General features: G+C 36.9%; 1 protein-coding gene across 3 annotated transcripts in view; it reads left to right on the top strand.

The window, feature by feature from the left end:
* The window catches only part of casz1.L (castor zinc finger 1 L homeolog), a 253,395-nt gene that overhangs the window by 154,146 nt on the left and 79,842 nt on the right, over window positions 1–19,407 (top strand). For all 3 annotated transcript variants that reach the window (XM_041569137.1, XM_018225650.2, XM_041569136.1), the window contains one exon: window positions 2,784–2,836. The gene's annotated coding sequence lies outside the window, so the exon portion shown is untranslated. The remainder of the gene's footprint in view (window positions 1–2,783; window positions 2,837–19,407) is intronic.

Below are 19,407 nucleotides of genomic sequence, written 5' to 3'. Positions count from 1 at the left end.
CTTGCACTCAGCTAAGAAGTAGGCTTCATTTGACACAGAAAGAATATGTGTTCCTCTGTCTGATTAGCTTACTAAATGCAAATTTTCTTTTTCTAAATGTGATAATCTTTACAAAAAAAGTGGGTAGATTTTATTTTCAATAATGTTATTTAAATGCATTAATTACATGTAGGTAAATGTGCATGCAAGGCAATCAACTCAGTGGTTTAACAATATGTGGAATGCATTCATCCTGGTCTCTAGTGTAAGCAAATATTGAGGTGTCTTGCTCATTTGGGACCCTTTAGAGTGGCAAAAAAATGTTCATTGCTGCCCCATGCCATTTTTAATGGAATGGATTTTTGTTTTGGTGTCCCAAGCATCCTGTCTATTTCCTATTTGCCAGTTTGGTTGGCAATTGGTTGGAATGAAAAATAAAAACAACCTGCCTAGATAGATACCCCTAAATAATAGATTGGGGATACATGCACTTATGATTTAAAGAAAAAAGTGTTGGCATAAGGGACATTTTCTCTGGCTGTGAAGAAAGGTCCCAAACTGCAGGTTTCAGCATTTCCAGGCCGAGAATTGCTCGAGCAGGAATTGATATACAGTCATATGAAAATGTTTGGGAACCCCTCTTAATTCTTTGGGGTTTTGTTTATCATTGTCTGAGCTTTCAAAGTAGCAACGATCTTTTAATACAGTATATGACATGCCTTATGGAAACAGTAGCATGTCAGCAGTGACATAAAGTTTATTGGATTAACAGAAAGGATTCAATATGCTTCATAACAAAATTACACAGGTGCATAAATGTGGGCACCCCAATAGATATTACATCAATATTTAGTTGAACCTCCTTTTGCAAATGTAACAGCCTCTAGATGCCTCCTATAGCCTTTGATGAGTGTCTCCATTTTGGATGGCAGTATTTTTGACCATTCGTCCATACAAAATCTCTCCAGTTCAGTTAAATTTGATGGCTGCCGAGCATTGACAGCCTGCTTCAAATCATCCCATAGATTTTCGATGATATTCAAGTCCGGGGACTGTGATGGCCATTCCAGAATATTGTACTTCTCCCTCTGCATAAATGCCTTTGTAGATTTCCAAGTGTGTTTAGGGTCATTGTCTTGTTGAATTTGTTGATATTGGGTTGAATTCATCCGACCCTCGAGTTTAACAAGGGCCCCAGTCCCTGAACTAGCCACACAGCCCCACAGCATGATGGAACCTCCACCAAATTTGACAGTAGGTATTATATCTTAGTTGGGATCAAGTACAAGCTACTGTTTTACTATTACAGAGAAAAAAGAAATCATTTTTAAAAAATTGGATTATTTGGATAAAATGGAGTCTATGGGAGACAGCCATTCCGTAATTCGGAAGCTTTCTGGATATCGGGTTTCTGGATAGCGGATCCTATACCTTTATTTATGGAGGGCACCTTTAGTTCTGCTGAGCGATCCTATACCTGTATTTATGGAGGGCACCTTTAGTTCTGCTGAGCCAGTCCTCTAAAGGCCCCTTACTGTTTATTTTACTATAACATGGGACATAAAAAATTGGGGGGTCAGCTGGTATGCAGCTTGGAACACAGGGGGGCTGGGGCACAATTCTGTTCCCCCAAATGTTCATCCATCAATGAGAAACAATAGCACTTGCCATGATAGTTGTTTATCGACATTGAGAGATGTGACATTTTTTTATATTCAGAGCAGTGCAGGACTTCGCACACCCTGCAGAATGAAAGAGACGCCTGGTGCACAAGGGTGCCACCTCACAGCAAGGTACAACAAGAAAAAATCCTATGGCACACAGGCACACAAGCATGACAAAGGGGGTTTATTCCCTGAAACGTTGCATTTGCACTCCGCTTTGAAATAAAAATTGGAAGATTTCCTGCAGTCCTGTGTGCCATCGGATCTTTTCTTGTTGTACCTTGCTGTGAGGTGGCCGAGCCTCTACATTTTTTTATATGACACAACAGTACTTTTGGCAGCTAACCAAACTTACACACTGGAGTGAATTGTGTATTTGAGGTTCTATTTCTCAATGTACAGAAGCTTCAGAAATACCCTGTTTTATTAAATGGGAATATTATTTACTAAATACTATACAGCTACACCCTGCACATTTTCTAGATTATTTTTGAGGCATTCTCTTTCATTGCCAGTTTTTCATCCTGTTTAACACATGAATCTGTCATGTGCGACTTCTAAACACTTTCATACAACTGTCTGCCACCTGTTTTTTTCTGCACAGCTGCTAGAAACTTGGGACAAAATGAGAAAAAGTGTAACCGCACAAGTAAATCTGGTGCAAAGTGATTGTTGCACGTTCCTGTAGAATAATAAATGGAATAGCCAGCCATAATACAGTTAGCACATATCCATTTTTTACATCCTGTTTACAGTTCATAGGCAGGAGACCTCATTTTAATGTTGAGTCCACGCTAAAAAAAGTTTCCAGTGCAATTGCGTCTGATTCAAACGCAAAAGCATACATGTTGATAGGTTGGGCACAATTTTGCATTGCATCAGTCTGCAAAAAATGCTTGAATTGTGAGAGGTAACTGCATTTTGTTAAAAAAAAAAACATGGCTAATTGCATTTAAACTTGCACACTGTACTTGTGGTCTTAAATGAGCCCTTATTCCTTTTGCAGTCAATAATAGGTGACATGATAATTCTATGCTTTTGCCTTTATTAGAACTCTATGAATACATTCGATCATAATCCTTAGCACTTTCTTACATGAAAACATGTCAGTGAAGTTTTTGTGTTTTGTTTTTTACTTAGGATGAATTGACAATTAAACAGAGGAAAGGGGCGTCTGGGTTTATCTACACAAGGTAAGGCCTGTGTTTTCGTTTCTATAAAAAACATTTTTTATTAAGGGTGAAATACTGAAAATCTGTGTTTATTATTTTTGCATATTTATCAATGGTCATTGGGTATTCTATCAATGGTCATCCTCCCAAAAATACTGCTTATTTGTATAAAGGAAAGGCCTCTTGTGTGCTTAAGGAGTCATGTAACACTTTATTCTGAAAATACTTGTTGCAGTCAATTGCATAATTATGTTTGGGATAAGAAGACAGTACTATAATTGTTCTTTTCACTGATGACCCCCCCCCCAGTAATTACTAGAGGCAAGGATATTTATTCCTTGAGCAGGAAATATAGCAGCATTTTGCACACCTTGTCCTGTCCCCATCAGTGTAGAGGTTAGTCAAAAGTGTTTCTTCCATGGGCCATTATTTATATATCGGTAAAGACTAAAGGTGGCCATAGACACACAGATAATATCGTACAAAACGAATTTTCGTCCGATATTCGTTGCGTGTATGGTGGAAAAAGAGCCGACCGATATCGGCAGAAGACTTGGATATCGGTCGGCTCGTCGATCGGGCTGGACGGAAAATTTTGATCGGGTGCCTTTGAAGGGACCCAAACATCGCCCATTGTTAGTGCTGAATCGTCAGATACAGGTAGAATTCTATTGTTTCTTCCCGTATATCTACCTGTATATCTGCCGATTCAGCTCTACACGTGTGTATTGAAACGAACGATCTTTCTTGGAAAGATCTTTTCCAAGAAAGATCGTAATTGTTACGTCTATGGCCACCTTATGATACCTAAGATTGTCTAGAAATGGTAAGTTTAATTTTTTATATTATATTATAAATATTTTATATTGGTCTTTAACCACTCAGGGTTTTTAGTGAAATAGCTTCAGCAACCTCCAGGACAGACTGGATGGCTTTACTATCTTAGTAGTGGTGAACCCAAAGGCTCAATTTCACTGCATAATTATCTATTTTAAATCAGATGTTTTGTATGGTTTCTGGCAAATGCAAAGGGTTGAGAAGTGTTTGCACTTGCCAGGAAGTATCTGTAAAGAAATGCTCCTTTGCAGCTTGATAAATTAAATGGGAGGCAAAAATTGTGGTGTTGGGCACTTTTTCACTGGGCCTGTGTGTCACAGCTACAATTTAGTGGCTGTGGCCATTTGAACTTATTTTAACATGTTTGGCACTGATCTACATTTCCTAGTTAGTATTCACTCTGCAGTAAATGTTGCTGGAAGATGCAGCTGCAGACAGCTGTACAGAAATCCAAAAGTAAGTGGCATCTGTGTCTATCAAACATCAACTTACTAACAAGTGAAATTAAACAATATTGCAGCTATAGGAAGGATTGCCCTAGCATATTGATGGAAAATTATGACTGCCAACATTAAAATGAATAAACGAACACTGTATTTTGATCACACCCTCCATGATTTGGCATACTTGTTTTTTTTTTTTTAAAGGTCAAGAACCAAGTTCTATGGCATAATGTCACCTTTGCATTTTACATTTGTAAAAACCCTGTCATGTTTGATTAAAGGGGTTTATTCACCTTCCAAACACTTTTTTTCTGTTCAGTTGTCTTTAGATTGTTCACCAGAAATAAAGACTTTTTTACAATTGCTTCCCAGTTTTTTATTGTTTACTGTTTTTCCAAAAATAAAGTTTAAAATGTAATGTTCCTGTTCTTCTCAGTAATCCAGATGCAGAATCTGAACTTTTACAATTTGCTACATTAGTTGATAGAATGTTCAGTAGCATCTGCTGAATCTTAAAGGAACAGTAACACCAAAAAATGTAAAGTACATGATATTTTCATTAAAGTAATGAAAATATCATGTACTGTTGCCCTGCACTGGTAAAACTGATCTGTTTGCTTCAGAAACACTACTATAGTTCATATAAACAAGCTGCAGTGGAGCAATGGCAGAAATTGAAAAATGCCAATATGGCACAGGTTAACTAATGGATAACAGATAACACCATTAGACAGACAGATCTTATCTGCTATCTGCTGTGTAACTTGAGCTTTTTCGTCTTTGAATGACTGCCCCCATTGCTACACAGCATCTTATTTATATAAACAATAGTAGTGTTTCTTAAGCAAACACAGCTGTTTTACCAGTGCAGGGCAACACTGCATTATATTTTCATTACTTTAAAACACTTTTTTTTTTTTTTACATTACTGTTCCTTTAACTATTTTATCAGTTATAGCAGCACCTTTAAGGGTAGGGACACACTGGACGATTTGTCGCCAACGTTTTTAAAAAGCAAATCGCGGCGACATATCGCTCGTTTTGTCTCTGAACAAAACCAAATGAAAGACGCCAGCTCCTGTGCCCACAGCGCGTTTGTGAATCGCCTGTAGCTCCAAAACGCACTTTTCCGAGCGATTTATCAGAAATAGCACTGAAATCTCCTAGACACGCACACACATACAGATAAGTAGCAGCAATTGTATTCAAATTACAATGCGAACGCAATGACGCAAGAACGCAAGCACGTAAAGACGCCAGGTTACAGCGGGAAGCACAAACCGTTTCCGGTTTGGGTGGAGCACGTACCGCACAGAGTAATGGGATACAAATCGCTCTGTGCCAATAGTCGCTGTGAATCGTCTGTTCAAAAAAGACGATCGTCTTGTCGCCGCGATTTACTTTTTAAAAACGTTGGCGACAAATCGTCCAGTGTGTCCTTACCCTAAGGTAACGTTTAGTATGTTATAGAATGGCTAATTGGTTTTCATTATTTATTTTTTATAGTTAATTTAAAGGTGAACAACCCCTTAAATGAAACTCAGGGATTATGCTCAGCAGGGCCAAAGATAAGAAATGCGTCAACGAATATATCATTTAGAACATCAGTATTAGAAAAATGGTCACAAATAGAAAAAGGAAAGTCATTTGTAAAAAAATCTTTATTTCTGGTGAAATCTGAAAACAACTGCACTGAAAAAAAATGTTGGAAGGTGATTAACCGCTTTAATTCCTCTAGCCCCTTGTCCCTTGTACCATTTTTCCTTTTGCATCCTATACTATGGAAAACTAAACAATGATAAAGAAAACTAACAACATGCTCCTACAGTTGTTATTATTATTATTATTACAAAACAGAGAATAGGTTGATGATTTATTTTAACTCAAGGAATAATTATATAAATATATATATATATATATATATATATATATATATATATATATATATATATTTCTGTTCATGAATAGCTGAGAATATCTATTATTCTTAAACAAGTAAGTAAAAACCACAACTGCACTGTTGCTGAAGAGCAAAGGTTAGGTGGAGTAAAAATATAAGGACACTATTCCCACTTCAGTTTTAAAAAAAGTTAAGTGTTTCCACCCCTTGGGAATGATCCAGTGGAATCTCTGGGATCTAGGCCATTTGGTAGGGAGGATGATATCATCTTTAGTTTCCTTAGCAAGGTTGTGGTGGTAACCTTTAAAAGACATTTACTCAACACAAACTTACTGTATATATTTATTTCTACATTTACATCATCAACAGTGTTTGTTTGTGAAAGCCTATGAACTTTAATGTTAAATGGAAGCCTTTCATTTTGAAATCCAATTTTTACTTTCCTGTTACATGTTACACTTTATTCAGACCAAAAATTGTCAATAATCTTTGTCATTTATTTGTATGTCTACTACTTATTATAGAAAAATATACACTATTCAGTAAGCTAACTGGGGTTACTAGCTTTGGCAAATAGGATGCACTAATATAATGTAAGAGCAAGAGCCAGGCAGGATTCATGCAAATATAATGTACTCAGTGCATCTTACACCACAATCACAATTTAAAAATTCAAAGCATAGCTGGGCTAAGCACTACAATATTGCCAGTAAACATGGTGCAACTGCTTACTGAATGCTGTTTAAACAGATGTAAATGTGTGCCTGTCTTGACTGTTAGTAACTAAGGGCTCATATCACAAGTGACCATGACTATATACCATGTCCATTATTCTTCATTGACCTCAATAGACCAAGTCTAGGGCAGGTGCAACATTGAGAGCTCTCGTGTAGCCCATAGTCCCCCATTTCATGTTTGCCACTTGTCTCTGTCTCTTTCCTTTGGTCATTTTAGTGTTAGAGGTTATGGGTGGATCATTAGTTTATGTAAATAGCTGTTATATAACATGCCTGGAGTGCTTACGCCTTTTTTAAGCCATCCATCATCTTCATAGCATGCAGGGGGGCATCCAGACACAAGCAGCATGTGCCCTGCGCTGTCATCTGTTTGGTTTTCCTTTTTTTCCATTTGAGTTTAGGGTTTTCAAAAGTGAAGCACTTATCTATTGTTGCTTAAACCTTTAAAACAACCCCCCCCCCATTCACCTACTGTTTAAACCCACCGTTAAATCATCCTCCCTGCTTTGCTTGTTTAGCTTTCGGCTTTTCATTCTGACTTCAAAGTCCTCCCCATTCATTGTCTGTGAACTGCAGGCAGTGGCCCTGAAACTCTTAACACAGTGAAGCACACTGCAGGTCATATCAGGGCACCATGCCTGCGAATGTGAATAGATTTCCCCAGATTTTTATCTTTCATAGATCTGGATCCTGGTTACTGGTCTCTGCTGGCAAGAACTCTTTTGACATGCTACTCTTTCCTAGTTTTCCCAACCAGTTTAAACATAGAACAGGTCCTCAAGACCTCCTCCTGTGCTTAAAGTCCACAGATTACACAGATGTTATGGGTTCTTGGTTATTCAACTTTGAACTCCAAAATAATAATATTAACTTTTTATATTTTTGTTAGTAAGTATACAGTACTTCTTTGATATACCATGATTCCAAGATAAGCATGTTTTTAAAATGATAAATAACGTGCAACAGACGTGCAACAGGTTGCAGATATCAGCTGTTCTATCATTCAAGCACCAAGAAAAAGGTTGTATTCTAACAACTAACATTAACATTCACTTCAGAACAAACGCTCATAATCCTTAAATTACAAAACCTACCTTCATTTCACAGCAAATAAGAATAAGGCATAACAATAAGAATAAAAGTAAAGGTACATTTTTAGCAAAAAAAATCTTTTTAGCAAAAAGTCAAGCTGAAAAAGTTTCTATCCTGCTTTGTAGGTCAGATTGTATTGTGGATAGAATCCACCACTGATTCCAGAATTGCAGTAATGTTGAACTTTCTGTATCACAAAAATAAAAGCAGCTATATGCCAAAGGGAGAGCTTTTATTCAATTCCCATTGTACAGTCCTTTCATATTAATGCCAATTGTGTTTGCAAATAAAGTGTATTTTGTTATTTGGTAGTGTCCCATGGAGATGACTGTAAAAAATTGTTGAATTAATGATAATAGTACATCATTAATGTATTACTAACCATTGTATGTACAGTATGTTTTTACATGTATAAAAATGGCATCAGCAAAATGTGTTGTGGAAAAGTGTGGCCTTACCAGGACATATTGCATAGAAAAAGGTTTATTAAATGGGGTTTTATTTTCCAAACACTTTTTTATGTTTCAGGTGTTTTCAGATAGTATACAGGTATGGGATCATTTATCCGGAACCCCATTATCCAGAAAGCTCTGAATTATGGAATGCTTGTCTCCCATAGGGGTAAATTTACTTACCTCCAAAAATCCGCCAGCGCTGGCTTAGTGCACATCGCAACACTTCTCAGGCGTTAATTCGCTGGACAACGCTAATTCAAGAAGATCCGAGGTTGTGCACAGGATACCGAACGCTTGCGAAGTTGCGCTAGCGATAATATGATCAGCAGTTCGAAGTTACGCTAGCGTTGGCTAATTTGCATATGGCGTGCAGTTAAAGTATAATGGATGTATATGTTGCAGCAAATACATTACATTACACAAGGCCAGGGAACTTTAATAAAATAAAATAGAGGTGTTATATTGCTCTACACATGTGCCCACTGTATAGTTTATGTGCATATGTAATGAAATGTAGGGGGGAACCCGGGTACAGTAAAAAAAATGTACTCACTTTTGCAGGCTATCACCCTGAAAAAGATAAAAGACGCCAGTGTTCTTTGGGACTTGGAAAAATTTTCAACAAAATTTCAAGTAAGTCCTATCTACTCCATTGCATTTCGCCTGGAAACCTGGTCTGAGGTGGCGAAGGCAAGTCTGGCGAGAGAAGTAATGGTCAGTAAAATCAAAAACGTAGTGAATTAGCATATTAACGCTCTTTCGCCAGAGTGAAAATTTGCTTGCCGTTAGAGTGCGAAGTTGTGCCAGAGTCTATCTCCTTCATTGGCGAAATTACGTTAGTAAATCGGCGAAGTGCCGAAACGAGGTCACGCTGGCAAATTTTCGCCAGCGTTAGCCACTTCACCCTTTAGTAAATTTGCCCCCTAGACTCCATTTTATCCAAATAATCCACATTTTTAAAAATGATCTCCTTTTTCTCTGTTATAATAAAACAGTACCTTGTACTTGATCCAAACTAAAATACACATCCTTATAGGAAGCAAAACCAGCCTATTTGAGTTATTTAATGTTTACATGATTTTCTAGTAGACTTAAGGTATGAAGATTCAAATTATGGAAAGATCAGTTATACGAATCTGGGTCCCGAGCATTCTGGATAACTTATACTATACCTGTACCAGAAATGTAGACCATTCTGAATGTTCCATTCTCTCTGATGTTTCAGTCTGGCAACTCAAATAATCCAGGTGCAGAATCCAAACTGTTACAATTTGCTACATTAATTGATACATTTCTCAGCAGCCTCTGAGGGATATTAGCAAATATTGTATCAGTTATAACAGCTGCCTTTAAATAAACTCAGGGAGTCTGCTCAGCAGAAATGTATCAACTAATGTAACAGAACAGTTTACAGGATCTGAGACTTCCCCACCCCATCTCTAGAGCTGCTCCAGGGAACATGAGGTGAACTTTAAACTTCTGTTAGAAAACAGTCAAAAGGTGAACTTGAACTGAAAAAAAGTGTTTGGACGGTTGGAAACCACCTCTTTATAATTGTTTTCAGTATACATAATTCAGCATTTTCTGTTACCTTCCTGGGACTGCACTGTAAAAATTCTTTTGAAAACACCATTTACTAGAAATGATTACAGTGAAAACTGCCAAAAATCTTTTGCAACATCTGCATAAATAAGTACAACCAGAGCCATATTAATGTTCTTTACTAAGGGGCCTTGTTTTATATTGGAATTATTAGGCGAGACGGTTTATTACCCAATATTGACGTTAGAAACACTATGTATGGTTCATTATTTTTTTCAAGCAAAATCAATAATGGTATTTTAACCACAGTTCAGGATAAAGTAACATAATTTAAGATACAAATAAATAGGTATTAACTAGATATATACATGTACAGGATATTTCTTACAAATAAATTTGAATTATGCCCATGCTTTACTTATTTACAGAAAAAGCAGGAGAAACAATGCAATATATAAATGTGATATGCACTAGATGCAAAGTTTATCCTGGGCAACAAGTATTATTTGCATGAACAGGAATATTAAGGGTATTACGGTACAGTGAGATGAACAATAACTTCTATTAATGAGATAGCATCGTGCTGTGTATGTGGCTTTGGACAAACAGAGCACCCAGTAGGACTCTGTGTGTAGTGTTTTCACTGATAATATATAATGACCTTTGCTCCCAACCATGTGCTTTATTGGGGTACTATATTCTGTAGCTTAATGAAATGAATTATTTGATTTAAATATACTCTGGTTCACAGTATACAGAATTTTATTTGGAGTTTTATTTCTAAGCATGATGCTGTTTTTAGATGTAGAAAGGTGCAGCATTGCTAGTGGTGAACAGTATGAGCATTCAGGTTACTTTGCCAAGTATTGTTTGTATCTGCTCTCATTTTGTCTGTTCTATTAGATTTTTTTCTGTCACTTTATCATGACTCCCTTGGCTATAACTGGCTATAACTATGTGTTATTCATTTTTTATATATCACTCTTTCTTGTCGACTTTTTGTTTTTGGTTTAATATTTTTTTGTTCATTTAATTCTATTTTTGTACGTCTTTTATTGCACCTCAGTATTAATTCCTAACTTTTATTGTATATTTAAATCCCACTCTCAGTATCTCTCTCTTTCATCCCTATATGAAATTATGATACAGATAGACAGAAATAGACACCTTTTCTTCATATTAGACAAGCAGAGACTGTTGCAGCACTACTAAGGGAGCAGCAGGTGTAAAAGGAGTTCCCTTGTGCAAATCTTGTTTTCCTATTGACTCAAATTAGAATAGCTATATAACTGATTGAATCACCAAAATGCAGAAGGAGGATTTTCCTCTTTATTATATGATTCAGCTGGTTTGACCCTGCAATTCTACTATATGTCTTTAGAAAAGTATTGGCACTCCAGCAGGGAGCGCCATTTTCCACAGGCTACAAAACACCAGTGTATTATTGCCCTTAAGGGGCTTGTATTCCCCAGGTTTTGAAGATGATTCATTTTGTATACATGGGTTGAAATTTGCATTGGCCTTTATACTTTCCTGGATCATTTGTATCTATTGTTATATGTTTGTTTACACCACCAAGGACTGGAGCTTTGTGCAGGAACTGCTAGATTGGGCTGATTCTCTGGCTGCAGATAAACGTATGCCGAGGATCAAGTGATCCGTTGGTACTGTGTCTGCATTTCATCCTTGGTTTATTTGCAGGCTTGTGGGGCTATAGTCTTATAATGATTCTCATCTGCAAAATGTACTTCACAACTATTGGAAAGAAAGACAACATATATGGGAAGGCATTTTTTGTAAGTTAAATCTGTTATCAAAACAAAAAGTCCCTTGCACCACCAAAAAGGTAATTTTTAGTTAGTATTGAGAGAGCCTTTTTTTCCAGTCATGGCATTCTAGCTATTCTAATAATAGAGAATGAGCAAGAATTGTCAATCATGAGCAGGGACACTTGATCTGAAAAACTCACTGTTACTATATTTGGCACAACTGCAGTCTGGAAATGCCTAAAAAATGGTAACATGGTTACACAATACCAGCTGAGACACCCAGTTCAGCTACTCTCAGTTTATCAGTCTGTAAGGCTCATATATAATGTGAAAAGTGAAAGTAAAAATTGCTAAAATCAATTTAATTTAGCACATATTGGTGCTTTTTACAAAGGTATTTGTGTCAGTATATGCAAAGTATATGGTATTGTTGTGTACTGCTTGTAAATAAAATAATGATTTCTTATTATTTTATTTTATATATTAAAAGGAATTGAAAATAATTTCCTTTCATTCCTTTCAGTCCTTTCTCCTCATACAGTTAGGTCCATAAATATTTGGACAGAGACAACTTTTTTATAATTTTGTTTCTGTACATTACCACCAATGTAACAACTCAGATGCAGTTGAACTGCAGATTTCAGCTTTAATTCAGTGGGTTGAATAAAAAGATTGCATACAAACGTGAGGAACTAAAGCATTTTTTTAACATAATAACTTCATTTCAGGAGCTCAAAAGCAATTGGACAATTGACTCAAAGGCTATTTCATGGGCAGGTGTGGGCAATTCCTTCGTTATGTCATTATCAATGAAGCAGATCAAAGCCCTGGAGTTGATTGGAGGGGGGGGGTGCTTGTATGTGGATGATTTTGCTGTGAACAGACAACATGTGGTCAAAGGAGCTCTCCGTGCAGGTGAAACAAGCCATCCTTAAGCTGCAAAAACAGAAAAAACCCATCCGAGAAATTGCTACAATATTGGGAGTGGCAAAGTCTACAGTTTGGTACAGAAAGAAAGCACTGTTGAATTCAGCAACTCAAAAAGACCTGGACGTCCATGAAAGAAGTGGAGGGTGGAGGGTCGCAGAATCATTTCCATAGTGAAGAAAAACCCATTCACAACTGCCAAACAAGTGAACAACACTCTCCAGGAGGTAGGCGTATCGATATTCAAGTCTACCATAAAGAGAAGACTGCATGAAAATAATACAGAGGGTGCACTGCAAGGTGCAAGCCACTCATAAGCATCATGAATAGAAAGGCTAGATTGGACTTTGCTAAAAAAAAAAAAAAGAAAACTTACAAAAAAGCCAGCACAGTTCTGGAAAAACATTCTTTGGACAGATGAAACCAAGATCAACCTCTCCCAGAATGATGGCAAGAAAAAAGTATGGAGAAGGCGTGGAACAGCTCATGATCCAAAGCATACCACATCATCTGTAAAACATGGTGGAGGCAGTGTGATGGCTTGGGCGTGCATGGCTGCCATTTGGGACACTAGTGTTTATCAATGATGTGACACAGGACAGAAGCAGCCAAATGAATTCTGAGGTGTTCAGAGACATTCTGTCTGCTCAAATCCAGCTAAATGCAGTCAAATTGATTGGGAGGCATTTAATAATACAGATGGACAATGACCCAAAACATACAGCCAAAACAACCTAGGAGTTTATTAAACAAAGAAGTAGCAGAAGAAGGCCCACAAACGAACAGCAACTGAAAGCCGCTGCAGTAAAAGCCTGTCAGAGCATTAAAAAGGAGGAAACCCAGAATTTGGTGATGTCTATTAGTTCAAGACTTCAGGCTTTCATTGCCAGCAAAGGGTTTTCAACCAAGTATTAGAAATGAACATTTTATTTTCAGTTTTTTAATTTACTTTTGAGAAATGAAGTGATTGTTTTAAAAAAAAGGCTATAGTTCCTCACCTTTTTATGCAATCTTTTTGTTCAACCCGCTGAATTAAAGTTGAAAGTCTGCAGTTCAACTGCATCTGAGTTGTTTCATTTAAAATACATTTTGGTACAGAACCAAAATTAGAAAAAAAAGTCTCTGTCCAAATATTTATGGACCTTACTGTATGGGATATGCATGAGGGAGCAAGGATTTGGACAAGCAATAGTGCTCAGTGCTGAGCACTTTCACTTCATAGGACAAAATGATATTTGACTACTCAAAGCAGTGATACACATTCTATAGGACTGACACAGGTATCAGCTTTGAATTATGTGTTAATTTTATTTAAATGCAATTAACTTCCAACCCCATAGAGATCAATGGGGATTCAGTACTTGCCCAACAAGCACAGTCAGTTCAAAGTTACAGTATGTGCAGTTCCTTCTGACACATTAGGGTTTAATTATAAAGTGCAGCTGCACACTTGTTGCGCTAATTGTCCACACTTGTTCTGTTTATTGGTACCATTCATTAAAAATACCTCCTGCACTTGTGCTTTTTGCCCAGAGCCCCACCAGTCTTTTCTGATGAATAGTGTGCCAATAAACACAGGAGAACCTGGTGCTGCTGCTACCTCAAAGGTGGCATGTGTCAAAAGTCATAGCACACTTGTTATTTTCATGGCAAGCAGCAAAAATGACATCATCTTGAAACCAAAGATTTTCAGTGTTATTTTAACTAATTGAATGCTATTGTGCCATGTGCAGTCCCCCACCCCCAGTGGACAGAGTCTTGCAGAAATTATAGTGAAAAAAAACCTCTGCATTGTGGGTAAAAAATATGGCGACTTGCTCCTGAAATTCAAATTGATCTTGCAGGCTGCACTTGTGGTCATAAATGGTAAACTGTGGTGTATGCTAGCCTATATATTTTCCATTGGAATGTACTGGCTGGAGAGAATAAAAATAGCTGGCCACATTACAGTCAGTTGAATTGAAATCATGTTAAAATGCCAATGTGCATGAGGCCTGAAAGAGGCAAAAAAAAACCTGAGACAGTTGTAAGCACATGTTGTATGTAAAAACGTGTGTACCCTATGCAAATTTCCCCAGCAACAAGCCAAAAATGACTACCTTGTTTAAAAGTAGTGCAGCGCAACCTACCTGATTTGAATTGACACTGCCAGTTAAACAAGGTGTGGTTGATAATTTTATTCTCTGTATGACATCCTGTTTCATCTCATTTTTCACAAATCTTTGTATTATTGACTTTATGCTGACTGCCCAAACAGCTATAATAAGAACATTGCAACATTTTCATTTATACCGAAAAAGGACACACGTCCATCAAGTTCAACATTTAGATCTAAATGAAACCTGCCTAACTGCTAGATGATCCAGAGGAAGGAGGAAAACTCCCATCCAAAGCCTTTCCAATTCAGAGTGGGGGAAAAAATGTTTTTCCGACCTTACGATGGCAATCAGACCAGTCCCTGAATCAGCATTGGTCTTATAGTAGTACCTTGTATGATCTCCCTTGTAAACATTCCCAACTTGGCCAACCTGTCTTCAGTTCCCTTAAACAATTTAGTTGCCATTATTTGGACTCTCTCTGTTTCAATAATATCCAGGTCCATCATCATGGATTTGCATATTCACATTAAGAGTATAAATGGCTTGCATATTTTCATATCCAAGGTGTAACATTTATCAACATTGAATATCATCTGCCACTTATCCACCTAGAGTGCCAGTTTGTTCAGATCTTATTGCAAGAATGCCACATGTCTCTATGGATTTAATTGGGCTGCACAATTTTGTGTCATGTGCAAACAAAAATACATTCCTTACAGTGCTCATCCCAAATCATTAGTGAACAAATAAGATAAATGTGGAACCAATACAGAAGCCTGTGGCACCCCACAAAGAACCTTACTTCAATTTGAGAATGTTTAGTTGACAAACACCCCCTGCAGTCGTAGGCAAAACCCCAAAATCTGTCTATAATAACTACTACTTAAAATGCCATTCTCCTGAACATGATCTTGAGTGTGATCCTTTAAAGTTAATCTAAACACAAAAAATAATTCTTGTAAACTTACTCAGGATGCTACTCTGAGCATTTTTGCAGTTTACATTTATTTTTTATTTTAACTTTTCTATTTTTACCAATATTTGCATTTCTAGACGTCTAATATCAGGTTGTTTGCTCAACTTAGTCAGCATCTCTAGGGTTAGCCAAATCTCAGAACTGCATAGCCAAGTAGGGTCTCTGACACTCCTCCAGAGAGAGCTGCTGACCTGAAGCCTGCCTAGTAGTTTAGACCTTCTAAGAAACCACTACAAACAGAATTTTTTTTGTAAATTACAAATTTGCTCAAAGAAGTGGACCGCAACATGTGTGTGTTTTGCAATTCTGTTGTCCTGTTGCAAAAGAGATTTTGAGTTTGGGATCTTGTAACTGAAACTGATTAGTAATTCTTTAAGAAAGACAAAGATTTAAACTGGAGAATCAAGTTCAACCAGTTTTATTTTTATTTGAAGGAAAAAAAAACATACCAGTGTAATTAAAGCGTGTTTATTTTCACATTACTGTACCTGATTGCAAAAATGTTTTAACTGAGGCGCAGCAAAGGAAGGAACTGCCTATGAAAGTCTATATATGTACAATGTATTGATTAGGAAGTTTTGCTTAATAGACATTTCATTTTCAGTGGGAAGTAAAAAAATAAACATACATCATCTCTTAAACCTGTCGTGAGATATGGGTATTGTTTGTGACAGTATGATCTCAAAGTATACTAAAATGAATAGGTCGTATCTTGCATTGTGGATATCTAATATGGACCTTCCAAAGTTTCTATTAGAATAATGTACTCATTGTAAAAATTAAATCACAAAGTAATTCCATAAGCCATACAAAGACAAAAGACCTCAGGTCAAATACTTTAATATAGGTCAAGGTCAATATACTTATATTTTAGAATAAGGTAAATTGTTTCTTAAAAAAAGAAATTTCCATTGAGCCATGTGATAGAGGTGACATCATTAAACAATGTTTATGAGCATTTATTTTCAGGTTATCCATGGTTATTAAAATAGAAATTCCAGTTGGATAGCTATTGGGTTAATATTACTGACTGTTTAATGAGTACAAAACATTTTTCATTGATGATATGTCTGATGTCAGAAACATTAATTACAAAAAATAGTTGAATATATATTTGTACATACAGTATATATATATATATATATATATATATACACACACACACACACACACACACACACACACACACACACACACACACACACACACACATAACACATAGTTAGCTCATACATCTCTGTCTTTAGGTACGAAATGCATCAGACGAGTATATTTATTTAATGTTCTGATAAGAATAGTATTTTATCTGAAATCTTTGTAGAAGAATTAAGCTGGCCATAGATGTTGAGATTTTTAAAAGATCAGATCCTGATCGTGAGACCAATATCTTCTCAGAACGATCGTACGATCGTACGAATTTACCATCAACTAAAAAGACCAATTTGGCAGGAAAACAAAGGGGAGCTGCCTGCTTGGCCCTGCAAACATAGAGAGATTGCACTGGGGCCGACAAAGATTTTTTGACCTGGCCGATCAATTTCCCGACAGATGTCGGCCGAAAAATCGTAAGATGTACGATCGTTCGAATACCACTAACCGCACGATAATTTCGAAGGATTGGTCGGACTTCCCTAAAATCGGTCGTTCGGCAAGAAGAATCGTCGCGTCTATGGGGACCTTAAGACATTTTCCCCTTACTGAAGCTTTTGTCTGAGCAGCAGCAACAAATCAAAGAAGTGCTAATTAAAAGTTATTTGACTATAAGATGTATGCCATATTGTTATAGTATGTAAGGCGGCCAGGAGGTTTGCAGCAGTGTTTGCAGCAGTGGGTACGGCCTCTGGTTTACTGGTCCTTAAAAGAGATGTAGAATGTACTTGTAGTAGACAGGTGGTGGCACATTTATCAAAGGTCAAATTTCGAATTCATGTGAATTTTTTTTAACTGTAATAAATTCGAATATACTTGAAATTTGATTGGAGGCTTATTTAATAAAAAAAAGACTAGAACACATATCACCAACCCGAAAACTCTAATTGAATCCGACTAAACTGGAATCATGAACTCGGTAGGTTTTAGGTGGCAAAATAGTCAAATTAGATTTTTTTTTTTTAATAGGGGCTAGGTTTGATAATTCACAAATCAAATTTAAGAGTTTTGACCATAAAAGATTCAAATTGCTGTTAAATATCCTGCCTGCCCAGTCCCCAGTGCGGCTCACTTTAGTGGCCCTAATAAAAGAAACACTACAGGGCTGATTCACAAAGGGTCGAATATCGAGGGTTAATTAACCCTCGATATTCGACTGGGAATTAAAATCCTTCGACTTTGAATATTGAAGTCGAAGGATTTTAGCGCAAATAGTGCGATCGAACGATCGAAGGATTATTCCTTCGATCGAACGATAAAATCCTTTGTATCGAACAATTCGAAGGATTTTGATTCAACGATCGAAGGAATATCCTTCGATCAAAAAAACTTAGGAAAGCCTATGGGGACCTTCCCCATAGGCTAACATTGGGTTCGGTAGCTTTTAGATGGCGAACTAGGGGGTCGAAGTTTTTTCTTAAAGAGATAGTACCTCGAATGGTCGAATGGTCGAACGATTTTTAGTTCGTATAGTTCGATTCAAAGTCGTAGTCGTAGTCGAAGATCGTAGTAGCCCATTCGATGGTCGAAGTAGCCCAAAAAGAAGTTTTTTTACTTCGAATCCTTCACTCGAAGTTAGTGAATCGGCCCCTACATCTTACAAAATGTGTTAATAATCCATTTTAACCATTTTAGTCCTATGCCAAACATTTAATTTATATAAAAATTGTAGAGCTAAAATGCTAAGCTGGACTCTGTAATAATATGCACCTAGAACTCTACATTCGTAATCACTTCGCTTTTCAAAGTAATTTATTGTATTTAGTTGTTCCTTATGTATAACTCTTTGCTGGGGGCATCATCTTTAGCTGCAATCTGGATGTCAGCACTATGGCTGCAGAAATGGGAAAAACACATAAATAATGCCTTACGGACTGAAATAATTTAGGGAAAAAGAGGTGAATGGTATGGCAAGTAGTTGTTATCTGCCTACATATGTCTATGTTTCTGTGCTAAGCCCTAAGTACTGTACAACTCCTTTAGTATACTAAAGAAATGAAAAACAGAACAAGAACTTTGCTTTCCTTTATACTTTTTTTGAAATATTTATGTCTCTGATGCTACATTGCAGTATAAACACTAACCATTTTGTCCAACCTCAATACAAGCCATACCTTTTTAGATATTGCAATCACTATATAGATCATCTAAAAGGCAAAACTCTGTATTTGCTCTTGATTTCACTTTTTTTTTATAACTGGTGAATATAATTAAAGGAAAGATTAACAACCTCCCCATAGGTTTTTAACGTAAATGAAGTTTCCACCTGTGTAGCTGGTCGCTTTCTTATTCAGGCCACACCAGCCAGACCAAACGTAATACTTAAAAATATATCTGACAATCCGCAGGCTCTGCTGCAAAAAATTCCTTTATTATCACTAGGTTAAAAGGTTTTTAACTACAATGCCCAGTTCCCCCTGCCCCATTAACAACTGCATAAATTTCTTCCTAAAAGTTAGGTGCTCAAATTACCAACTTTCAAACTGCAGATGTCCACAGCTGGGTGGCAGCCATCATATTTGGCCGTCACTCCCCAGTCTCCATGTTATTGATCGTCAATCAGGAGCATGCATGGAAGTGAACCATGAGCCTGTTCCAGTACAAATGCTTCTGGTAAGCAATCAGCCTGTGATTGGAAGAAATGCTCCTTAACATGACAACTATCA

Source organism: Xenopus laevis, chromosome 7L, assembly GCF_017654675.1.
Source record: "Xenopus laevis strain J_2021 chromosome 7L, Xenopus_laevis_v10.1, whole genome shotgun sequence".
In the NCBI taxonomy this organism is placed as follows: Eukaryota; Metazoa; Chordata; class Amphibia; order Anura; family Pipidae; genus Xenopus; species Xenopus laevis.
The sequence above is the reverse complement of the archived record's forward strand: the minus strand, read 5'-3'. Positions and strand labels throughout refer to the sequence as shown.